The following is a 21,844-nucleotide window of genomic DNA, read 5'->3' as shown; positions in this document are numbered from 1 at the left end:
CTGTTGTTATTTGAGGTATTTCTCCTGCCAGATCTCAACTTCTCAGATGATTTTTGCTTCTAACTAGTAGTTCTGAATATTCTATGTCCTAACGGGGTAGAGTGGTTTGCTCTTTCTGTTGGGACTTTAGGACAGCCTTGGGAAGTCATTTTCAGACTGTTAACCCTCAAGCTGTCAAAATAAAGGCAGAGAGGAATGCCACCCTCTTTGCTAGTTTTATTTCTGTTGACTTGACACAATATCCCAACTAAAATAAACTTCAAAGAGAAAGGGGTTTATTTAGCTTAAGTTCAGGCTACAGTCAATTATTTCAGGGAAGTAAAGACAGGTTCTCAAATAGCTAGTTATATCATAGTCCAATCCATACATTGGAGAAAAACAAATGCACCCATGTTGCCTGCTTGCTTCCTTCTTTCATTCAGGGGCCAGCCTAGGGAATAGTGCTGCTCACCATGGGCTGTGTTAATTAATAATAAATACAATATTGATGTACATGACCACAGGCCAGAATGATCTAGATAATTTTTCACTTGAGATTCCCTTCCCAGGTCACTCTAGCTTGTAGCAAGGTGATAGTTACACACCAGTGAAGAAGGAGGAGCCATATCAGTAAGGTAACCACATCCCTTCATGCTGCTAATATGTTTATTGAGCACTTTTGGTGAAAATTGTTGACAAGGATGAGAGGTTTACTGATAAATTTTCAAAGTCAGGGCTTATATTTGTATCCTTCAAGGTGAATTGGTAACTTGGAGATTAAGCAACAGCTCATGAACACATCCCTAAACATTCACCAATTCATGCCAATACAGGTACAGTCACTGGAAGCTCTACCAAAATGCTCATGAACTTTCTCCAAAAGTCACCCCACCCACATTTTTTAGTCGACTAAAGCTGCCATTGCACACATTGCCATTTTTCCTTCCATGCTTTTATTCTCATAGGGCCATTGGTGTTTCGTTATGAGAATAGAGGGACAAATGACAATTAGGAAGGATGAGGCAGGACAACAAATGAGAGCCGGGGAAGAACTAACACAAGGGAACACATTATCTAAGGAGCTTGATATTCTAAGATATAGTTCATGCAGACATTTCTAGTTAAAAAAAAAAAAGGATACCCCATTCCCATGCTAATGAGTTGTATGGTGGTAAGATAATCAGTAGTGATTATACATCATCCCATAGTGTTAGCAATAGAAGGAAGTGAATATTTTAATTAAGAACTATGCTTCCAGTTCAGAGGAATGTGTACAATTTTGTTCTCTGCCAACGTCTGAGTTCGACCCAAAAGTGATAGGAAACTCCTTGGAGAAAAGAAATGTGCAGAGGTGAATATGGCCTCCCATACGCTCATGTGTTTATTCTGCTGGTGGCACAGTGTAACAGAGATTTTTCAGAATCAGGAACACTAGTATTCATCCTTCCACAAGTCCCACTGTTAAGATAATGTCAACTGCTCTTACAGAGGTGTAATTCTGAAATGATCTTTCTCCTTTAATGTTATCGTATAAATCAGATTTAATACCCCATTAAAATAAGTGAACATATGTTAATGATGCCAACGTATGTCTCTTTCCTGAATGGTGATCAAGCTTGGGATTATGAAACTATTCTGTGCCCGATGCAATGTGCCCATGGAGACAGAGCTGCTCACTGTTACAGACAAGCTAATCACACACAACTTAACTAGAAACCCCAATGAATCTTTTCATTACTGACTCGCTCCAGTAGTTCTAGTTCCTATAATCAACTTGGTAATTGCTTCACCTGGAGGAGTCTTGTGGGCATGACAAAGTTAAGATCTAGTGCAGCTGACAAAGCCACATGAATATTGGAGAAAGCTGTATAGCATTCTGCAGGAGAGATTTAACCTTAGCCGTAGTGTTCAGTTCAGGTGGTTAGCCGAGAACAAGTAGGCAGGGTCTCCCAAGAGATTTTTATAAGGAAGAAACTGAGGTTAGAAATTGCATAGCCATTGAGCATCACAAGTAGATTGCCAAGACAAGTCTGTTCTGTGGACTTTATGCCTATAATTCTGTAGTCTGTATTCATAGATCAGAGAGAACCTTGCTTGAGAATGGAGCTAAGACATGTGTTGTGTGGGCAGATTGGGTAGCATCAGCATCCTATGTTGGAAAATTCCCAAGACTCCAATCAATGCCTCTTTATTAATCCATAATTGTTTATTTATATAGCTTGTTTATGGAAACTGATAACAAAATTAATGGCTTTATATAAAACAAGAAAATGGGCCCCTAGGACTCCCCTTTAGTTTAGTATATGTATGTGCCTCTTTCTCTCCTTTCTTCAATTGTCTGTTTTCTCATTCAGTATTGGTCCACTGGTTAATATTATTTTTTAATAAGAAATTTTCTCTCACCATTCCTGAGGTCTGGGATTGGTAGGATAATGTGCTTCTTCTTAGGGGTGAATAAATAAGATGTCATTTGCTTTTACTTGCAAGTGTTTCTTTTTATCCTTTCTAGGGGAATCTATTACCTATACAGCATCATCTAGCTTATAAAATGTGATGCTTATTCAGAGAGCTGACATCTATAGAGGAAAAGCCTTAGGTAGAATAATACATACTTGACACTTGTCACATGAAGCAAATATACAACTGTTAGCCCCTTCCAGGGAGCAATTTTATCAGGAGATTTGATTGGGACAGGAGGCAGTAGAGATTTTCCTCTATAGATACTATTCAACCTTTTAGGTGTAGCTATTCCCCATTTCAGGATATTTTTGACAGTCAGAATTACTGACCAGAGTGTTTTCTTTGGACCGATAATAATCCCATGTAGATGAACATCCTGGCCAGCTCATTAGATACTGTGCCTTGTAGCCAGGCCTCTTGTCACCTCACTCATCTGTTTCACCTCACTGGACAGAATCACCTGCAGCTGCGCAGCGCATTTGGTTATCTTCAATTAAGAAGTATTATAAGCCCCTTTCTTATGAACTCAATTGACAAGTAGATATATAAAGTTGGTAAGTAGAAACAAACAAAATATGTATTATACTATTAAAGTCGTGAGGGTGAGTTCTGGAGAGATGGTTCAGCTGGTACAGGCACTTGCTGCTTTTGCAGAAGACCTGAGTTCCCTTCCAGCCACTGAGTGTCTGATAATTTCCTGTAAATCCTGGTCCAGTTGACCCAATGTCCTCTTTGGACCTCTCCAATTACAGTACACATGCGCACATATACTTGTGGATACACATACATGCACATTAATAAATCTTTTAAAAGTTAAATAAATAAAATAAAATTATGAGGTTAGCTGTATTGTTTACTTTTCTTGTTGCTATAACAAAGGACTTAGCAGGATAAATTAAAAAGAAGGGTAGTTTTGGTTCATTGTTTAAGTAAATAAAGGATAAGAAAATGACATCCTGGAAGAAGGCAGTGGGGGAAGTATGTGACTAGGGTTCATTTTTATTCTTTTTTATAAAAAATATTATTTATACATATTAATATTCTGTTTGCATGTATGCCTGCATGACAGAAGAAGGCATAAGGTCTTGTTATAGATGTCTGTGAACCACTATATGGATTCTGGGACTTGAACTCAGGACCTCTGGGAGATCAATCAGTGCTCTTAACCACTGAGGCATCTCTCTATTCCTGTGACTAGGGTTCTCAACATCTTAATAGATCTGGAAGCAGAGAGGGGAATTCTGGAATTGATCTATCTTTCTCCTTTTTGTTCTTCTATTCATTCTGTGACCCCAACCCAGAGAATAATACTACCCACCAACATTCACAATATATCTTCCTGCTTCAATTAATCCTCTCTTTTAACACCCTGAGAGACACTCAGTGATGGTTTGTATGTTTAGCCCAGGGAGTGGCACTATTTGGAGGTGTGGCTTTGTTGGAGCAGGTGTGACCTTGGAGTAGTTCTGTCACTGTGGGCATGGGCTTTAGAATCCTCTTTCTAGCTGCCTGGAAGCCAGTATTCTGCTAGCAGCCTTCAAATGAAGATGTAGAACACTCAGCTCCTGCTGCACCAAGTCTGCATGAATACTTTCATGTTCCCGCCTTGATGATAATGGATTGAAATCTGAATCTGTAAGCCAGCCACAATAAATGTTGTCCATATAAGAGCTGTCTTATTGTTTATCGGTCTTTTGGCTAAGATCAAGTGAAGAGTTGTTTTGGTCATGGTGTCTGTTCATAGCAGTAAAACTTAAACTAAGACAGAAGTTGGTACCAGGGTCTGCGATATTGCTGTGATGTATCTGACCATACTTTTGTTTGGAGAAATGTGGATTTTGCGTCTTTGGATTTGGGAAGCAGGAATGCTTTAAGCAGGGCTTAATTGATCATCCTAGTAGGAATATGGAAGATATTGGTGCTGAGGATGATTTGAACTGTGCACACATGGCCCAAGAGGGTTCAGTGGGGAAAAAAGTTAATATGTTTTCTAGAGACTGTTTTTGTAATATTTTGGTGAGGAATGTGGCTGCTTTTTGCCATTGTCTGAAGAATCTGCCTGAGGCCAAGGTGAAGAGATTTAAATTAATTGTTTTGCCAAGGAAGTCTCAAAACAGCCTGGTATAAATTCTGTTGTGTGGTTACTAAAATTCACTCTTATAAAGAATGTTTTAATGAAAAGGAACAAGCAGGGAATGGAAAAATACAAAATGTGATTCAAGTATTAAAGGGGCACCAGGAAGTAGAATGGAGCTGAATTCTATGTTCAAGGAGATAAATAGATTAAGGGAGTGGTGACCTCAAGGTAAGATCCCAACCAGTTAAACTTATTTTTTATGATTTTGCAGTTGAACAGGCAATAGTTATATCAAGGTGTTATTACTTCTTAGTTAATGTTTTCATTTGGACTTTTAATCTGAAATGAATTACAATTCAGAAATGGAGATCATACTTATATGATTGTCGAGGCTGGAAGACACAGGCTGGTGGTCCAGATCTCGAGGAACAGTGACCATGAAAAGCTAAGGCTCAGGGGTGATGGTACATACTTTTAATACCAGAAGACAAAGGCAAGCCGATCTCTGAATTCAAGGCCAGCCTGTGACAGAGAAAGTTCTAGGTGAAGAAAAGCTTAAATTGGGACATGGTGGTACAAACCTTTAATCCCAACATTCAGGAGAGAGAGCCTTGCAAATCTCTGAGTTCAAGGTCAATCTACAAAGTAAGTTCCAGAACAGCCAAGCTTAGGCAGTGAAGGAGCTGGAAAACAGAAAAGCTGGTGATGATGTAATAGAATAAGAGGACCTTGTTCCAGCTCAAGCAAGCAGCAGAACTCAGCAGCTTCACACATGTGGCTCTGGCTTTAGAGTCAAGAATAGAGGTGACTACTAGAACAATAGATGCAGGTTAAGAGGAGCTAAGAAATTGGAAACAATCACCCATGGAAGGAGTTACAGAGACAAAGTTTGGAGCTGAGAAAAAAGGATGGACCATCTAGAGACCGCCATATCCAGGGATCCATCCCATAATTAGCCTTCAAACGATGACACCATTGCATACACTAGCAAGCGTTGGCTGAAAGGACCCTGATATAGCTGTCTCTTGTGAGACTATGCCGGGGCCTAGCAAACACAGAAGTGGATGCTCACAGTCAGTTATTGGATGGAGCACAGGGCCCCCAATGGAGGAGCTAGAGAAAGTATCCAAGGAGCTAAAGAGATCTGCAATCCTGTAGGTGCAACAACATTATGAACTAACCAGTACCCCGGTGCTCTTGACTCTAGCTGCATATGTATCAAAAGATGGCCTAGTCGACCATCATTGGAAAGAGAGGCCCATTGGACACGCAAACTTTATATGCCCCAGTACAGGGGAATGCCAGGGCCAAAAAAATGGGAATGGGTGGGTAGGGGAGTGGGGGGGAGGGTATGGGGGACTTTTGGGATAGCATTCTAAATGTAATTGAGGAAAATACGTAATAAATTAAAAAATGTTAAAAAATATTTTTAAAAAAAGGAGCTAAGAAATTGGAATTATGAAGAAACCAGCATCACTGAGATGAAACCTTCTGGGAAGTGTTTTCTGAGATCACAAAGAATCTTTATTCCAGAGATAGCCAAGGTTGTACCTCATGTTAGTAGCTAGACTGGGTAATGTGTAGGAGTCACCCAGGTGGTACTTGTTTAAAGGTATGAAGGGATTAATGGAGAGGAACTGAGGCTTGGCACTTTGAGAGACCAGAAAAGGTCATCAGTAAAAGTGTCACCTCAGGCCTCAGTTGCAGTTGATGGCTTAGGACTGTAGTGGTCATGCAAAGAAGTTGAGGCTTGGCATCATAGAGGGAGCCTATGAGAGACTGTTGGTAAAGCTGAGTTGCCATGAAAGACTCCAGTGTATTAGAGATGCCAAGTACCATGGGATGGCCAGGAAAAGCAGCAAAAGTGGAGTGGAGAACCTAGAGTTCAACAGAGGAGCAGAGCTGGAGATGTGACTCAAATACTATGGAGCAGCCCAGAGGATAATATGGGGATTCCAGACACTGGAACAAGAAGCTGTAAAGTTGAAGTTGCCTTGGATATTCCAGGATCTTAGAGCTGCCTAAGCCATGGGCTACCTGCGGAGGAAAGCTGCTAACAGGAGGGGGAGCTAGCCCAAGAGAAAGAATTGTGTTGCAGTCAACAAAGCTGAAAGGAATTTGGACATCAAACATGGAGATGCAGAATTTGGAGTTTGCCCGGCAGGATTTTAGTCTTATCTTTTTCCAGGATTTCCTCACTATGTCATTTTGGAATGGTAATGCATATCCTGTGATGTTGGAGGTATGTGATCTGTTTTTTGACTTGATGTTATGAGATTACAGTTAAGAGATTGCATGAATCTCAGAAAAGACTTTGAACTTTGGACTTTTAACATGGTTGAGACTGTTATAGACCAGGGATTTCTGAAGCTGAATTAAATGTATTTTATGCTAAGTCTAGGTATGGTCCCCATAGACTCATGTGTTTAAACAAGTCTATGGAGGCCAGGGAGTGGAATGTGGAGGTTTGAAGATGCTTGGCCCAGGGAGGGGCACCATTAGGAAGTGTGGCCTTGTTGGAGGAGGTATGACCTTGTTGGAAGAAGTGTGTCACTGTGGGTTTTAAGACTATTCCTAGTTGCCTGGGAACAGTTTGCTCCTGGCTTCCTTTGGAAGAAAATATAGAACTCTCATCTCCTCCATGACTGCCTGGATGCTGCCATGTTTTCTGCCTTGGTGATAGTGAACTGAACCTCTGAACCTGTAAGCCAGCCCCAATTAAATGTTGTCCTTTATAAAAGTTGCCTTGGTCATGGTGTCCATTCACAACAGTAAAACACTAATGAAGACACTTACCTATGCAAATATAATACAGGCTTCATGGTGTCAATCATATATCCTGCTCCAAGCTGAAATTACGATCGCTGGTACTGTGATAGGCCATATAATCATGTAATGGCCAAGCCTGTGCACTGACCCTGGAAACAATCTACTTAAGTGATGATTCTCATGGTTCTGAAAAAAAAAATTTTTGCTGATTCACATTGAAGGGCTGGGACCCAGTGAGCTACTAGGCAGGGTGGTGCCTAGGGAACTTCTCAAAAGTTTCATTTTCAACCAGGTCAATACCTGTGTGTGGGTGTTTGTGTGTGCTCTCATGTGCAGGCATGTTTGTGTTGCCAAGTACATATGGAAGCCAAAGGAATAGCTCATGTATCAGTCCTTACCAACAAACTTGTTTGAAGCTAGGTCTCTTTGTTCATTATTGCTGACTCTACCAGCTTAGTTGATATGAGCTCCTGGGGGTTCCTCCAAATCTGCTTCCCTTCTCACTCTTTTAGGTGCACTCTGAAGACAAACACATGCTGCATAATACTGCTGTATGGATTCTGGGAATCTGAGCTCAAGGCATTGTGTTTGCAAAGCAAGGCTCTTACCCATTGAACTATCTCTCTAGTCACCAATCAGGTGAGTGTCTTAATGAAAAAATAGAGAACAAACCGAGTATACTGAGAATTGAATGGGTGGAGGATGCAAGGACAGGTCAGAAAAGAGCTTTATTTTTCTAAAGGGAAAAAGCTTACTTGTAGTTTACCACTGTAGGGGTAGCTTCAGTTTGGACCTTCTACCCCTAGACTTTCCCGTGGACAGGCTCTCAGGCTGGAACAGAAATTTTGTTGAGTGGAATCATGGAAATTTTATTCGTGTAGTTTTTATTTAACAGGAGCTTATACGACCATCAAGGTCTCTGGTGGAAAACAAGTGAGTAAGAACTGGAGGCTGGAGGCACACTGGATTGAGGATGGGCAAGATGGTGGTCACAGCCTTAAGCTAGGAAAGGCTCATGAAGTCCTACGGAAGTAGTATCTGAAGGATCACCATACCACCAGGCAATGAGAGAAGCAAGCCTCTGAAGGGAGATGTCTGCACAAGTATGAAGGACTGAAAGGATGTGTGAAGGAAGCTGCAGCACAGATGGTAGTGGAAACAGTCTGAGCTGTGCCAGCCATAGCCAGCAGGTAAGGATGGAAGAAGCCGCAATGTTGGCAAGTCTGACTGATTTGCCTTTTAAAGCTGTAAATGTGTACATGTACTTAAGGAATATGCTATAAAATCAATGATTGAAGTGTGTGAGGGTTACATGGAGTAGAGAGAGGGCTGTCTGGAGCTGATGCAGGAGCTCTATAGAGTCTTCAGGGACTGAGACTCCTGTCTTCTCTGCTGCCTTCATTCCCAGCTTCCATCCTCAAAAGCATTAGGCAGTTGAGAAGGTTCCACCATCCACTATCTCCCTGACAGTGCTGAGAAGTCAGAGATGGACATGAATGACAATTGACTGTTTCTTGGTATGACTGTTAATTGTTAACTTGGCTGCCTTGGAATCAACTGAGAGACATATTATTTTAAACAAAATCTCAATCACTCAATTTTACTAATGAAGTCTCTAGAACCGGGGTGAAAGCCTGGTAACCCAGAGAGGCAGAGAAAGCACCATGTTGACCATCCTTCATAGCCAATGTCCCAAAGGAAGTGCTCTTTCTCCATGCCATCTCAAAACCCCCTTAGACTTAAGTGCCCCTCCCTTTTACATCCTGTGAGTCTCTTTGTCCATCCTCCTGACTTTTCTCAATTTCAATGTTTTTGTTATGTTTTCATCCTGTCAACTGGTCGCTTGTTTTTGACCCATGGTTGACTATATTAAACCCTGTTTACAATGAACAAAAAGCTCTTGGATTATAGGTGTGTTAAGGGTGAGCCATACCATCACTAGAAATGGGTCTTTCACGTAAATAACACAATCTTGGGGTTCACAGTATGATCAAATATCTTACAACAGGGACATATCTCTAAGGAGTGGTGTGTCTGTGAGCGAGTTTCCAGAGAGGCTAACCTGAGGAGGAAGACCCACCTGAGCATGGGTGGCCTGGGGTCATGCACTGAATAAAAAGAGAAAAAGGGAGAGAATGAGCTGATTGTCAGCATGTGTCTCTCTCTGCTTTTGGTCTGTAGATGCAGTGTGACCAGCCACCTCACAATTCTGCCTCCACATCTTCCCTGTAGTTATAGACTGTATCCTTCAAACCATGAGACAAGCCCTGTCTTTCTTTCTTTCTTTCTTTCTTTCTTTCTTTCTTTCTTTCTTTCTTTCTTTCTTTCTTTCTTTCTTTCTTTCTTTTTTTTTTTTGAGACAAGGATTCTCTGTGTAGCCCTGGCTGTTCTAGAACTCACTCTGTAGACCAGGCTGGCCTCGAACTCAGAAATCTGCCTGCCTCTGCCTCCCAAGTGCTGGGATTAAAGGCATGTGCCACCACGCCCAGCAAGCCCTGCCTTTCTTAAGTTGCCTTTTGTCACATATTTGGTAATGGTGACAATAAATAGAACTATATGCTTGCTTTCATTTTGAGGAGTTTGTGCTAATTTCCAAATAATTTGTTATTTCTACGTGCAAAGAACACTGACAATGTGACCCTTTAGAGAAGATTGTATTGCTACAGAAGAAATAGAGGGTTCTATCATGAAGTAAGAATCCTTACCGATTCTAAGGAGGAATGAAGTATCCACCCATTGGTCTTCCCTCTTCTTGATTTTCTTGTGTTTTGCAAATTGTATCTTGGGTGTTCTGTTTCTGGGCTAATCTAAAGGATGGACTATCCAAAGAATACCCCACCTGGGGATCCATCCCATAATCAGCCACCAAACCCAGACACTATTGCATATGCCAGAAAGATTTTGCTGAAGGGACCCTGGTATAGCTGTCTTGTATGGGGCTATGCTAGTGCCTGGCAAATACAGAAGTGGATGCTCACAGTCATCTATAGGATGGAACACAGGGCCCCCAATGGAGGAGCTAGAGAAAGTACCCAAGGAGCTGAAGGGGTCTGCAACCCTATAGGTGGAACAACAATATGAACTAACCAGTACCCCTCGTGTCTCTAGCTCTATATGTAACAGAAGATGGCCTAGTCGACCATCACTGGGAAGAGAGGCCCCTTGGTATTGCAAACTTTATATGCCCCAGTACAGGGGAATGCCAGGGCCAAGAAGTGGGAGTGGGTGGGTAGGGGAACAGGGCAGAGGGAGGGTATAGGGAAATTCCGGGATAGCATTTGAAATGTATATAAAGAAAATATCTAATAAAAAAAAAATCCTTACCGAGTAAGGAATGGGCTACTCCTTCTACTCATGCTGGCTAGTAAATGGACTCAAACAGGCAGACTCTTCAAACTCAAAGGGGAGGTTGGAAAGTTATGTTTGGTTTTCTAGGTCCCCAGGTGAAGTTTGACAAATGCTGTGTTAAAAACAAACTATACCGTATTACACATGCATTAAGTTTCTTGGCTAATATTTCAACTTAACACAGTGAAAAACACTTCAGGGTTGCCCAAATCTATAAGAGCATGCTTTGGTGCTTCCATCTCTATGACTGAAATTATTGAGTCAGTAACAGTCAGAAGAAAAAGGACTGCAAAGCTGGAAGAAAGAAAGGAGTGATCCCAAGAATTATTTGGAAGCCTAACTTACTGAGAGTTTCTTTCTTCTCAGGCACACAACTGCAGAGTTTAGGATGTCTCAAATTTTAGTATAGTCCTTTCTCATTTCCTGCTTTCATAGCCTGAGAGAAAAGATGTAGAAAATTACTGGACAGGATAAGGGGGTGAGGGTGGTGATGTGCAATGTGTTTATTTGTAAATAGCACTTCTGCATAAAAGGAATGAGCAGAGAACCATGTTCCCTGCAGATCTAAGGGTTCCCCCCCCCCTCTGGACTGGCTCCCTGGTGAGGAAAGAAACTCTGTTTTAATCCCTTCTTCAAAGTCTGAGATTCACACTATACTGACAGCTTCCCAGTATAGATAAACTTTGTAATTGCTTTGATAACAGACTCAGCAGAGTTAGAAAAGAAAAGTGTGGGGTGGGCTTGGGAGGTTGGGGATTGTAGCATTGTGTGAATTTAGGGATGGGGGTGTCTAAGTAACTTTCAATTTATTTGATTAAATATAAAATAAAATTTCCTTGTGTCAGGTACAGCTCAACAGATACTAAACAGTATTGTCATGGAGCAGAGAAAAGCAGGTTAAGCCAATCTATGAGTCCTGATAGATTGACGGGCCTTGAAATTGGAACTCAAATATTTGAGCAATAAACTGTGCTCTTGCAGACTGGGATGACTCCAAAGGGCTTTTCAATATAGTAAACTGAAATATTAGCCAAAAAATTAATGCATGTGCAATAGAGCATAATTTGTTTTCAACACAACATTTGTCAGACTTCCACCTAGGGACTGGCAAGGCCAAATAGAACTTTCTTCAAGAATGAAGATTTCACACGGAACCCTCTTAGATTTATGTTCACTGATACCAGGTAATTTGAGATGTGCCCCCAGAAAATCCTCAGCTGGAAAAAAATTCTAGCTGAGTGTGCAGGAGATTTGGGTTTGAGGGGTGTTGAGATAATACACAGTCTTTGTGACCCTGAAAAATTAGCATGCATTCACTCCATCGCTCTCCTCCCTGCTACTCCCTCCTCTAGCCATATGAGCCTTAGTGCATATGTGGAGGTTAGAGGATAAACTTGGAATTGGTCCCGACTCTCCACCTTGTTTGAGGCAGGGTTTCTTATTCCAGACAAGACCTACACCAGGCTAGCTGGCCTGTGAAATTCCAGTGATTCTCCTGACTTCACATCCCATCTTGATGTAGGAATGCTAGGCTTATAGAACATACTTGTGATGGGATTACAGACATGCATACTACCACATATAACTTTACATAGGTTCTGTGGATCCAAATGTAAGTCTTCACACTTGCATAGAAGTGCTTTACCCACTAAATAGCTCCCAGGACCTGTATTATCTCTCGACCCTTGCTTTCCACTTATTTAATTGGAAATAGGTTTTTTTTTTTCCATCCATAGAATACTTCTCTTAGCATGGGTACTTTGATCATAAGAGGCAATGTTGAGTTATTGGTGCTCTTGAGAACTTAGAGGGCTGAGTAAAGAGAGAGAAATCTTCACAAACTAGTATCCTCACCACCCTCTTCATAGAGTAGATTAGATTGCTACTTAGTTGAGGGGTTAGAATAAGAGTAAGAATGTATCATCTTTTAATTTTTTTAAGGGCTGAGATAAAACTCAAGGCTCCTGCATATTATTCAAGTGTTCTGCCACTATGCTACACCCAGGGTAGTGCAGCATTTTGAAGAATACGTTTATTTTTACAGATCAGCAAAAGTGAATGCACACATACAGATACATATCTATAAATATGTATATTGAATATCTACGTATGCATAAATAATGCATACAAACATATGTAAATTTAGATCAACTTATGCCACTTAGTCGTGTGTTTACACACAGATGCAGACTCAGACACAAGGCTAATGTATACACACATTTACATGTGCATGCTCCTCTTTACGGTGTATTATCCAATGATAATCTTAAAGCATTGAGCCATTGCCAATGAACTTCCTAATCCTATACAGGTTCTGAGCTTGATTGACAGTATCGCATCTTTTTGAATGGCTTCAGCTGAAATGGCTTACAGAGAATAAGAATGACAGTTTATCATAGGTTAACTTTGCCCACCAGACTCCTGAGAATATTCACTTTCTCTTTCTGTCATACATAATTTATGATTTGATTACCAGAACACTTATAGTCAGAGCCCGGATCCTGGCAGCTCCAATGATCCTGGGTTGGTCACTCAAAGAAGTGCTAGTAAAAAAGTAGAGGGAAGAGACTTATTCACATGACCACATTGGCCAGAGGAGCAAATAAAGAGGTCCAATGAGCTATGCCCACCCTAAGTCAATCTTCAGGGTTTAGCTTAGGTTTAGGTTTAAATGGAGTAGGAGAGGTACATGTAGTAATTCTGGTCAAGGTGTGGTCCTGCCCACCATCATTGTTTTAGCTCAAGTATCTTCTTTCAAGTGGTCCAAAAGCCATTAGAACCATGTGAGATTCCAGGAGACAAGCTCCTCGTCTGGCTGGCACCAGACTTCAACACTTCCCTTCTAGCATGGGATTGCTGGAGAAATTCCAGTTCCCCAAGTATGGATCATCATTTCAATAGTCTGATAACTGACTAAAGGAACATGGGTATCCCTTAATTTTTTTGTATCCCCAGAACCCAAGTAAAAGCCAGATATGCAGCATAGCTAGCACCAAATTGGGGGGCAGGGCTGGGCAGAGACAGGTAGATTCCACCTAGGTTTTTTTCCAGCCCTCTAGCTAAAGTGATGACCTCCAGAATCAGTGAGAAACCCTATCACAACAAGTAAAATAGTAAGGTAGTTTTAATTAGTCTTGTTAGCTATTTTATAAAATATCTGTAACCACTTATGAATATGGGATTTAGTTAATTTAAGCATTTTCCTTTTTCTATGATACTTTTCTTTTCTCTTCGTTTCTTTTCTTTCTTTCTTTTATTTTTTGTCATGGTAGAAAATAATTTGAAGAAATTCCATCAGCTTACACATTGTTATAAGACATCATTCACTCTGTAGTTTTCTAGTGCCTCATTAGAGGAAGTGAGTTAGCTCAACTCTTTTGAAATGGCCTGGATCTGCCTAGGGATCTTGCCTTCTCTACTGTATACTTCCCTTTGTTGGGATAAAAGGTGGTGCCTCTGAAGCTAACTATCCATGGTAGTTTTAATTAGCGACCTTGGCCAACTGAGTCCTGCTTTTATGCTTCCACTCAAAGTCGAACCCACAGTGAAAGTCCCTTCCAATACATTAATATTTATGCCAAGCGAGATTTTACAGACTCAAAAAAAAAAAAAAAAAAAAAAAAACACCATCTAGGGAATCAAATGTACAAGCAGTCATGGATGTTGTATTTTCAACTAGAATCGAGTTTAATATAAATGTAAAACAAAACAGTTGCCTATTTCATTTTACTTAAAGCAGAGCTTCTCAGTTGGAGGGAGTTCTGCCACCTATGGGGCCTCTGGCATTGTCTGGAGATGTATTTATTTCTGACAGTGGGAGGGATATGAGTGTCATGGATACAAGCATCTATTGGGAAAAGCCACGGATGCTGCTACCCAGCCAGCAGTGCACAGAACAGCTACTGTAGCTAGGAATTTCCCAGCACAGTGTGAATAGGAAGCCCAGTTTAAGGAATGGATATCCCCTCAGAATTTTCTTATTTTTCCTATTATATAAATATATTTCTTACAAACTTTATTTTATTGATTTTGTCCAGTTAATAGTTAAAATAATGAGTTTATTATTTTTTGCCAACATATTATTGTAATGCAGATGTTAAGGAGAGATTTTTTTCTTTATTGTTATATCTACTGGTTAAGTCATCCACACTCTTGTACATAACCCCCTACAGAAGCAACTCTAGCTAAATTCACTGGTTCATTAATAGCAGCAACAATAAAAAGACATGAAGGTAGGAACGGGAGCAGTTGGGCAGAGGAAAGGGATCCATATAGTTGGGAGGGGACAAGAGATCTTAATAGGGAGTGGTTATGGCCAAGATATTTTATATACATGTATGAAAATGGCATAGTGAAACACATTAGCTTGGATAGTTATAGTTTGCCAATGAAAATAATATTTTAAAATTAAGGAGAAGGTTAGACAGATTAGTGTTCTGTTCAAGGGTGAAATTTGATGACATACTCTATAACATTTCCTTCTGCTAAGTTCTTTCATAGTAATGGCGGCCTTTGTATTGTCAATTTTGCCAAGTCCAACATGTGCTTCTCAGAGTCTTCTTTTCCCAAAGTAATGCATTGACATGGTCTACATGACACATTCTGCACGAAATTTGGAAGTCAGCATTAGAAACATGAGAACTGGGGAAATAGCTCAGTCAGTAGGGTGCTTGCTATGCAAGTATGAAAAGCCGAATCTAGATGCTCAGAACTGTTTGAAAAAATTCAATGGAATGAAAAGAGAGTTCAATAAAGAGATAGATCTACTGAAGGAAGCCCAACTGTGAAGGCATGCTGGGAGTGAAAACCCCAGTATGAAAGTAAGAGCCTCAGTGGGATGCCATGAAATGCTGCTTCCAGATACGGCATGACTGTTGCTCTCATGGACATACAGAACTGTATTTACAGTGTGAGACTTGTACAAGATCAAACCTGTCAGCATTCTAGCACTGGTGGTCCTAAGGCCTTCCCCCCGCACCCCTGACCCCAGCTGGGGAGCTTTGGCAATTGGTGGTTTCTGGGAGGAGAGTCATTTCTCCTTAGGCATGTGGCTACTAGCAGGCCAGTATTCCCGTGCCCCAAAGAAGGGCCCCATACCTTTGTCTATGTGGACAGCACTAATTAGACTTAACGGCTTAAAAGTAAATAAAAGATTATACATGGAGAGAGGAAGATGGGATAGAGACTCCTGAGGTAAAGTTCAGGGCGTGAGGGGTAGATACAAACAAGATATATTGTATACGTCTTTGAAATTTTCAGAGAATAAATAAAAAGCAAACATTTTGAGAAAGGAAATCATCCCATGCAGGCTTTGACCATGGCACGGGTGCTCCATGGAACATTTCAGAAACACTAAACTCTCATTTAGGTTCACATTCAACCCATAATATACACACTGAGAGTCACTCCCTGTCTCGAAGGATCTGCTGCTTCTGCCTGGAGGGAGGAAGGCAGCAGCCATTCCTTGGGGCCTTTCTGCTCTGTGTTCTGATACAATCCACTTGTTAGGAGAACAAGAATGAGAGCAGGAGAAAGAAACAGCAGGCTTAACAAGACTCTGACTTTTGAAGATACATTGCAAACACTGATGAATCACACTGGGAATTCTAATGCAAGTCAATTTGCTTTTGCACCCACATTGGGCTTATAAAAAGAAACATGTGTTCATGTTATCTAATTAGTTACTATAGTCCTCAGTGGAAATATGTAACAAGTATCATTTCAATACAAAATAATAATATGAGTGATGGAGCTGGTGACCAAGTAGATTTTCGTTTGTTGTTATTGTTGTTTTAATGAGACAAAGGTTATGATGAACAGGTGTGTGTGTGTGTGTGCGTGTTTTCAGAGGAGGAGCAGAGATCCTGAGTACCAGGGTCCTGTTGTCCACACCTTCTGTAGTCCTAACATATCTGTCCTTCTGCTTGTTTGTGAAACTAGTTTCCGACATGACAAGCTACAAGTGTTTGAAATAAAGGAGTAAACTAGGGACTATCTTAGTCAGCAACCATAATATATTAGTCAGGGTTCTTTGTTGTAAACTCAAACCAGCTTAGGAGTCAGAGGGACTTATTAAATTAGGTTGATTTTGTTCTGTATTTTTTAATTTGTTTGTTTGTTTCAAGCCAAGGGACTTGCCATGTGTTTATGTGGTTCTGAATAGCACATTGGAAGGTCTTCCATCCTGTGATTCATCTAGAATCTGCAGCCTCCTTGGGTTTCATTCTCAAGTGGCTCTTTATGTGATACATTTGTCTTTACCGAGGACTGCACCTATCAGTGAACCAGACCATGACTGACTGTCTTCCCAGGTCAGCTGGCCTTTCCTGACATGATTTAAAAGAGGTTTCTAATCGCCAAAAACAAGAAGGCTGGGCAGCTTGGAGAATTGCCACCCCTTTCCTATTTATTTATTTATTTATTTATGCACTCACGCACTCACTCACTTACTTTCATGGGCTTATTACACATTTTAAAGATAAGAGGTGATAGATGTTACTTACCCAAGGCTGTACAATATTAGAAACATGGGACACAAACTTACTACTGACTCCTCAACTAAAGATCTTTCTACCATGTGGTTTTTCCTCCAGTGAGAGGAGCAAGTATATGTGTGGGTATGTATGTGTGTGCATGCCTGTGTGTATGGGTATATGTGTGCATGTATGTGTGTTTAAGTTTCAAAAGATGTGTAAAAGTGAAAGGGTAGTTGAGATCACTCCCCGATGCCAGAACAGCCCGGAACACCATAACTTTCAGTGCATCAAATGCTCAGACTATGGATAAGCAAGCAGAGCCACTTCCACTCCACGTAGCCTATGCTATTGAATGAAAAAGTGGAATTTCTGAAGGGTTAATGGACAGCCTCTTGCCAAAAATAATTCAAGAAGACCATGGCAGATATTACTAGGAATTTACCCAAGCCACACGAATAATTTTGAATGTCTTGTGACTGCATTGAAAAAAGGTAAAATTTGTCTTGGTAATAGCTTTAACCCATTACGTCCCATATGTTAACTCTGTATGTAATCTATATGTAGTGCTTGAAGAAGATTAGAGTTCATTTCTTCCTAGTAAATATTTATAATTCAGAGTGCTTTTTTAGCTTAGAGGAATTTGAGTTTGGACTTTGTTTCAAGTGTTTAGCAGCCTCTGTGGCTGTTGCATGGGGTCAGACAGTGCTAGAGAGTGTTTTAGCACTGAAGGCTGAGGCTGGCAGATAGCATACTTAAATTGCTCCTTCCAGTCTGAGCATGTCTACATCTGCAAAAGGAGCATTGGTGCTCATTCAATCCACTTCCTTTTTAAAAACATATTTATTTTACTTGTATTTCTGTATATGTGTCTATATGTGCATATACATGTTTTAGTATCTATGGACACCAGAAGCAAGTACCCCATAACTTGAAGGTAAAGCTATAGGCAGTTGTGAATTGCTTTATATGAGTGTTAGGAAACAAATTTAGATCCCTCACAAGCAAGCACTCTTAAATACTGAGCCATCTTTTCAGTCCCACCCTCATTAACTTCTTAAGAAACTTTAATAGATTATTTTAGTGTATAAAAGTTTGAGTGAGAATGCCCCTCTAGACTCATGTACTTGAATGCTTGATCCCCTTAGTGGAATTGTTTGAGAAGTATTAAAAAGTATGGTCTTAAAGGAAGAATGTCACTGGGGGTTAGACTTTGAGGTTTTAAAAGCCCAAACCACACCAGTCTCTGTTTCTCCATCTCTCTCTGTGTCTCTCTGTGTCTCTGTCTCTGATCTCTCCCTAACCACCCCCCTCCCCTGCTTCCTACCTGGGATCATGATATGAGGCACTCAGCTATTGCCCCAGCATCATTCCTGTCTGCTTCCCACCATAACAATCGTGGGCTATCCCTATAAAACTGTCAACAAGATCCCAAATAAGTACTTTCTTTTGTAAGAGTTGCTTTGCTTCTGCTGTCTTTTCATGGCAATAGAAGAGTAACTGATAGACAATAGTAAATAATAGGCATTTAGTAACTGAAGAAACAAAGTAGCAGGCACATTGAACCCACTGATTAACCTCTAACTGGTCTATAAAGCTTAGGGCCTGTTTTGTTAATCTTTATTCCCCAAAAGTAGGCAGACACTAGAGATAAACACAAACTGCCAAATCAAATGTGTACGCATGTGTGTATGTGTGTGTTTGTGTGTGTGCATGTGTGTGTGTGTGTGTGTGTGTGTGTGTGTGTGTGCGCGTGTGTGTATGTGTGTGTGTACATGGGTGAGACTATGTATGTAAATGTTCCCTGGAACTGCCAACTCCACTAAGATTGGCCTTTTTGTATCTATTCCATCCTTTATCCCCTCGCACTCAGCAAGGTGCAGGGCAAGCAATCAGTGCTGCATGAATAAGCCTGAGCATGATGGCCTGATGGCCCATTTGTCATTTGGCAGAAAAGGTGGAAATTTCGCCTGAAATAAAGAAAAGAAAGCAGGGTCTCCTGGATGCTTTTCTCTGAAAGCACAATCACGCCATTGGAAGTTGCCTAGATAGAAAGTGAAATCAGCAGAGTGAAAAACACTTTCTGGGTGATTAGAGACCTTTGTTTTGAATGAGCTGACACCTTTTAAAACTCGGAGAGGAAACTATTTTAGAGCCAGGTGGCACCAGACAGCCTGTTTGCTTCTTGTTTCCTTTCCTCTCTTTTCAGTGCTGACTGATTTGCATAATAACTGATTCTTTGTTTTCTTGGAGTTCAGGTTTCTGCCTTGGGTCCCACACGAATCCACAGTTCTTCCTAGAATAGTGATGGCAAAGATTTTTGCCGGAATTGCTGGAAGGTTCTACATAGATGTGGGCCCCAGTGTGGCTCAGAGACACCCTGATTTCTAACAACCTTGGGGACAAAGCTTGCATTTCCCCTCTTTCTAAGCATGGCAGAAGACCTGGCTCTGGTATTCTGGTGGGTGCTTGGAACGAAGAGAGAGTAGTCACACTGCTTGTGCATGTGAATACCATGTTAGAGGACATAAAGACAAGGGCAGACAAGAGGACAGAGGTACAGTGTAGCCACAAGGGTGGGAGTGGCACCTTCCACTGTTTATCTAAAAAGTAACTAATGCTTTTGAGAGATGAATAGCTTAATTCTCTTCTGGTCATGTGAGGTAGTAGTCCTCTCAGAACTTTGTAGAAGAGTTGCTGGCTGCCTATGTCACAAACTCCTTCATTCTGGTCAATTTCTGAATTAACTCCATGAAATAGAAACCCACTATATTGGGTTCTTATCCACTGCATTTTAGACACAGCACTCCATTTAAGGAGCTACACTGAACAAGAGATTTCTTAGCCCCAAATCCTCTACTGATACCAGCAGGAACTAATTGAACACAGAGGTTATAGTGATGATGTCAAGAGTTCAATTTGTAACTGGAAAGAGGAGTGTGTGGGCCTGTGTGAGGGTCCAAAAATCTCTGAAGGAAGGCCCCAGACTCAGATAGTAAGCCAAGACAAAGAGTGTTTATTCTGCAAAAACATCCAGCATATGGGGGTCAACCATTCTCCAAAATGGCAACAGGGCCTTCTTACAGGAAACCAGGGGAACTTTCTAAAAGGATTAGGCAATCTAAAATTTCATTGATGGGTACTAGGGGGGTCACAGGTGGTCAGTGTCTGAATTCCTATGTCATGAACATTTAACCATAGGATGAGATGGGGCTGCCCACCACAGATGGCCCATTCTGAGATAAGATATTTTTCCAGTTTTGTGGTTATTCCCAGGTTATTCTTGGTAGGGGGTTCTATGGTCCTGTTCTGGAGTTTATGGTCTGTTCCTGGAGCTGGTGTCTTATGGCCTAGCTTCTGGGGCTTATGGTCTGTTTTTGGAGCTAGTGCCTATGGCCTTTTTGAAGTCAGATCTGGTCCTTAAATGGAGACAAATAGGGTTTATGCCTTCGTTTCACCTGAATCCCAGTATAAGGTTTGAGAAATACATCATTTAGACCCAAGTTACCAAGTGAAGAATGCAAGGTGGAATATCCTATAAAGGCAAGAGGTTCTGTGTGAGGTTACTGGGACAGGTACATGGTCCTAGCTAGGAAGAGGAGGGAGTGGAGAGCCAGTTGTAGCTAGAGACATGACAGGAGTAAGCCGCTATAGGCCTTGGTGAGGACTCAGAGTTTCAGCTCTTCTGTGTTGGTGTATATGAGAAACGTCAGCCCTATTCTCAGAAATCTGAATGGTTGGTCTTCAGTCGATGGCATGTGTGGCGGTTTAAATGAGAATAGTTTCCATAGGTCCATGCGGTTAAATGCTTGGTCCCCAGTTGCTGGAACTGTTTGAAAAGGATTAAGAGGTGTGGCCTTGCTAAAGGAAGTATGTCACTGAAGGTGGGGTTAAGGGTTTAAAGCTTTGTCACTTCCAAATTGCTCTCTGCTTCATGCTTATGGTTCCAAATGTAAGATCTCAGCTTTCCTGCTCCTGTTACCATGCCTACATCCCATGGCCATGTCTCTGAACCATGATAGACTCTGATACCCTGGAGTCATAAACCAAAACAATCTCTTCTTTCTGTAAGTTGCCTTGGTCATACGGTTTCATCACAGCAGCAGAAAATTAACTAAAAATTCTGCTACTCTCCTTCTTATCTATTGAGGCTTGGGGCCCATGTTAATGGTCCTGGGTACCTCCTGCTCAGTTGTTAAGAAGACACTGAAGGTTGTCCCCACAGAAAGTTTCTGCTTTGATCCACCTCCTGTCAAATGGCTAGTGCAGATTTATCTTCCCAGCATTTCAGAGCTCTTGTCTTCATAGAGAAAAATTAGGCTGCACTCCACAAATGCACAAAGCTGAACCCATTTCACTATTTCACTCCTCCTCATTCCCTAGACCAAATATTGCCATTTCCTCAATAGAACTACTTAATTTTTATTGTTTCAGATAAACAGCAGTGGATATAAGAGGTGCAGAAGTTTAAAAAGACATAATTCCTTAGGGAGTTTGTGTTTTAATAGAGAGATGGGCAATAAACGTATAAGTGTCAAGACAATGATCTCATTATTATTTTGAGAAGTATGATAAAGATGCTAACACAGTTCTGAAGGTCTAGAATGGTCAGCTTTGATACATGCTACTGAAAACATGATAGGGGTGGATTTGAGAACTGGAAATATAGCTCAGTGCTAGAGTACTTGACTATGGTGTATAAGGCCCTGTATTCAAGTTCAAGCACAAAAACCAAAAT

The 21,844-nt window shown here is 41.0% G+C and overlaps 1 long non-coding RNA gene across 3 annotated transcripts in view; it reads left to right on the top strand.

Moving 5' to 3' along the window:
- The window catches only part of Gm46261, a 40,897-nt gene that overhangs the window by 9,279 nt on the left and 9,774 nt on the right, over positions 1-21,844 (top strand). For all 3 annotated transcript variants that reach the window (XR_001780132.2, XR_001780131.2, XR_001780130.2), the window contains 2 exons: positions 7,798-7,924; positions 8,181-8,475. This is a non-coding gene — a long non-coding RNA (predicted gene, 46261). The remainder of the gene's footprint in view (positions 1-7,797; positions 7,925-8,180; positions 8,476-21,844) is intronic.

Source organism: Mus musculus, chromosome 11, assembly GCF_000001635.26.
Source record: "Mus musculus strain C57BL/6J chromosome 11, GRCm38.p6 C57BL/6J".
Lineage (NCBI taxonomy): Eukaryota > Metazoa > Chordata > Mammalia > Rodentia > Muridae > Mus > Mus musculus.
This window is presented reverse-complemented; position numbering and strand designations above follow the sequence as displayed.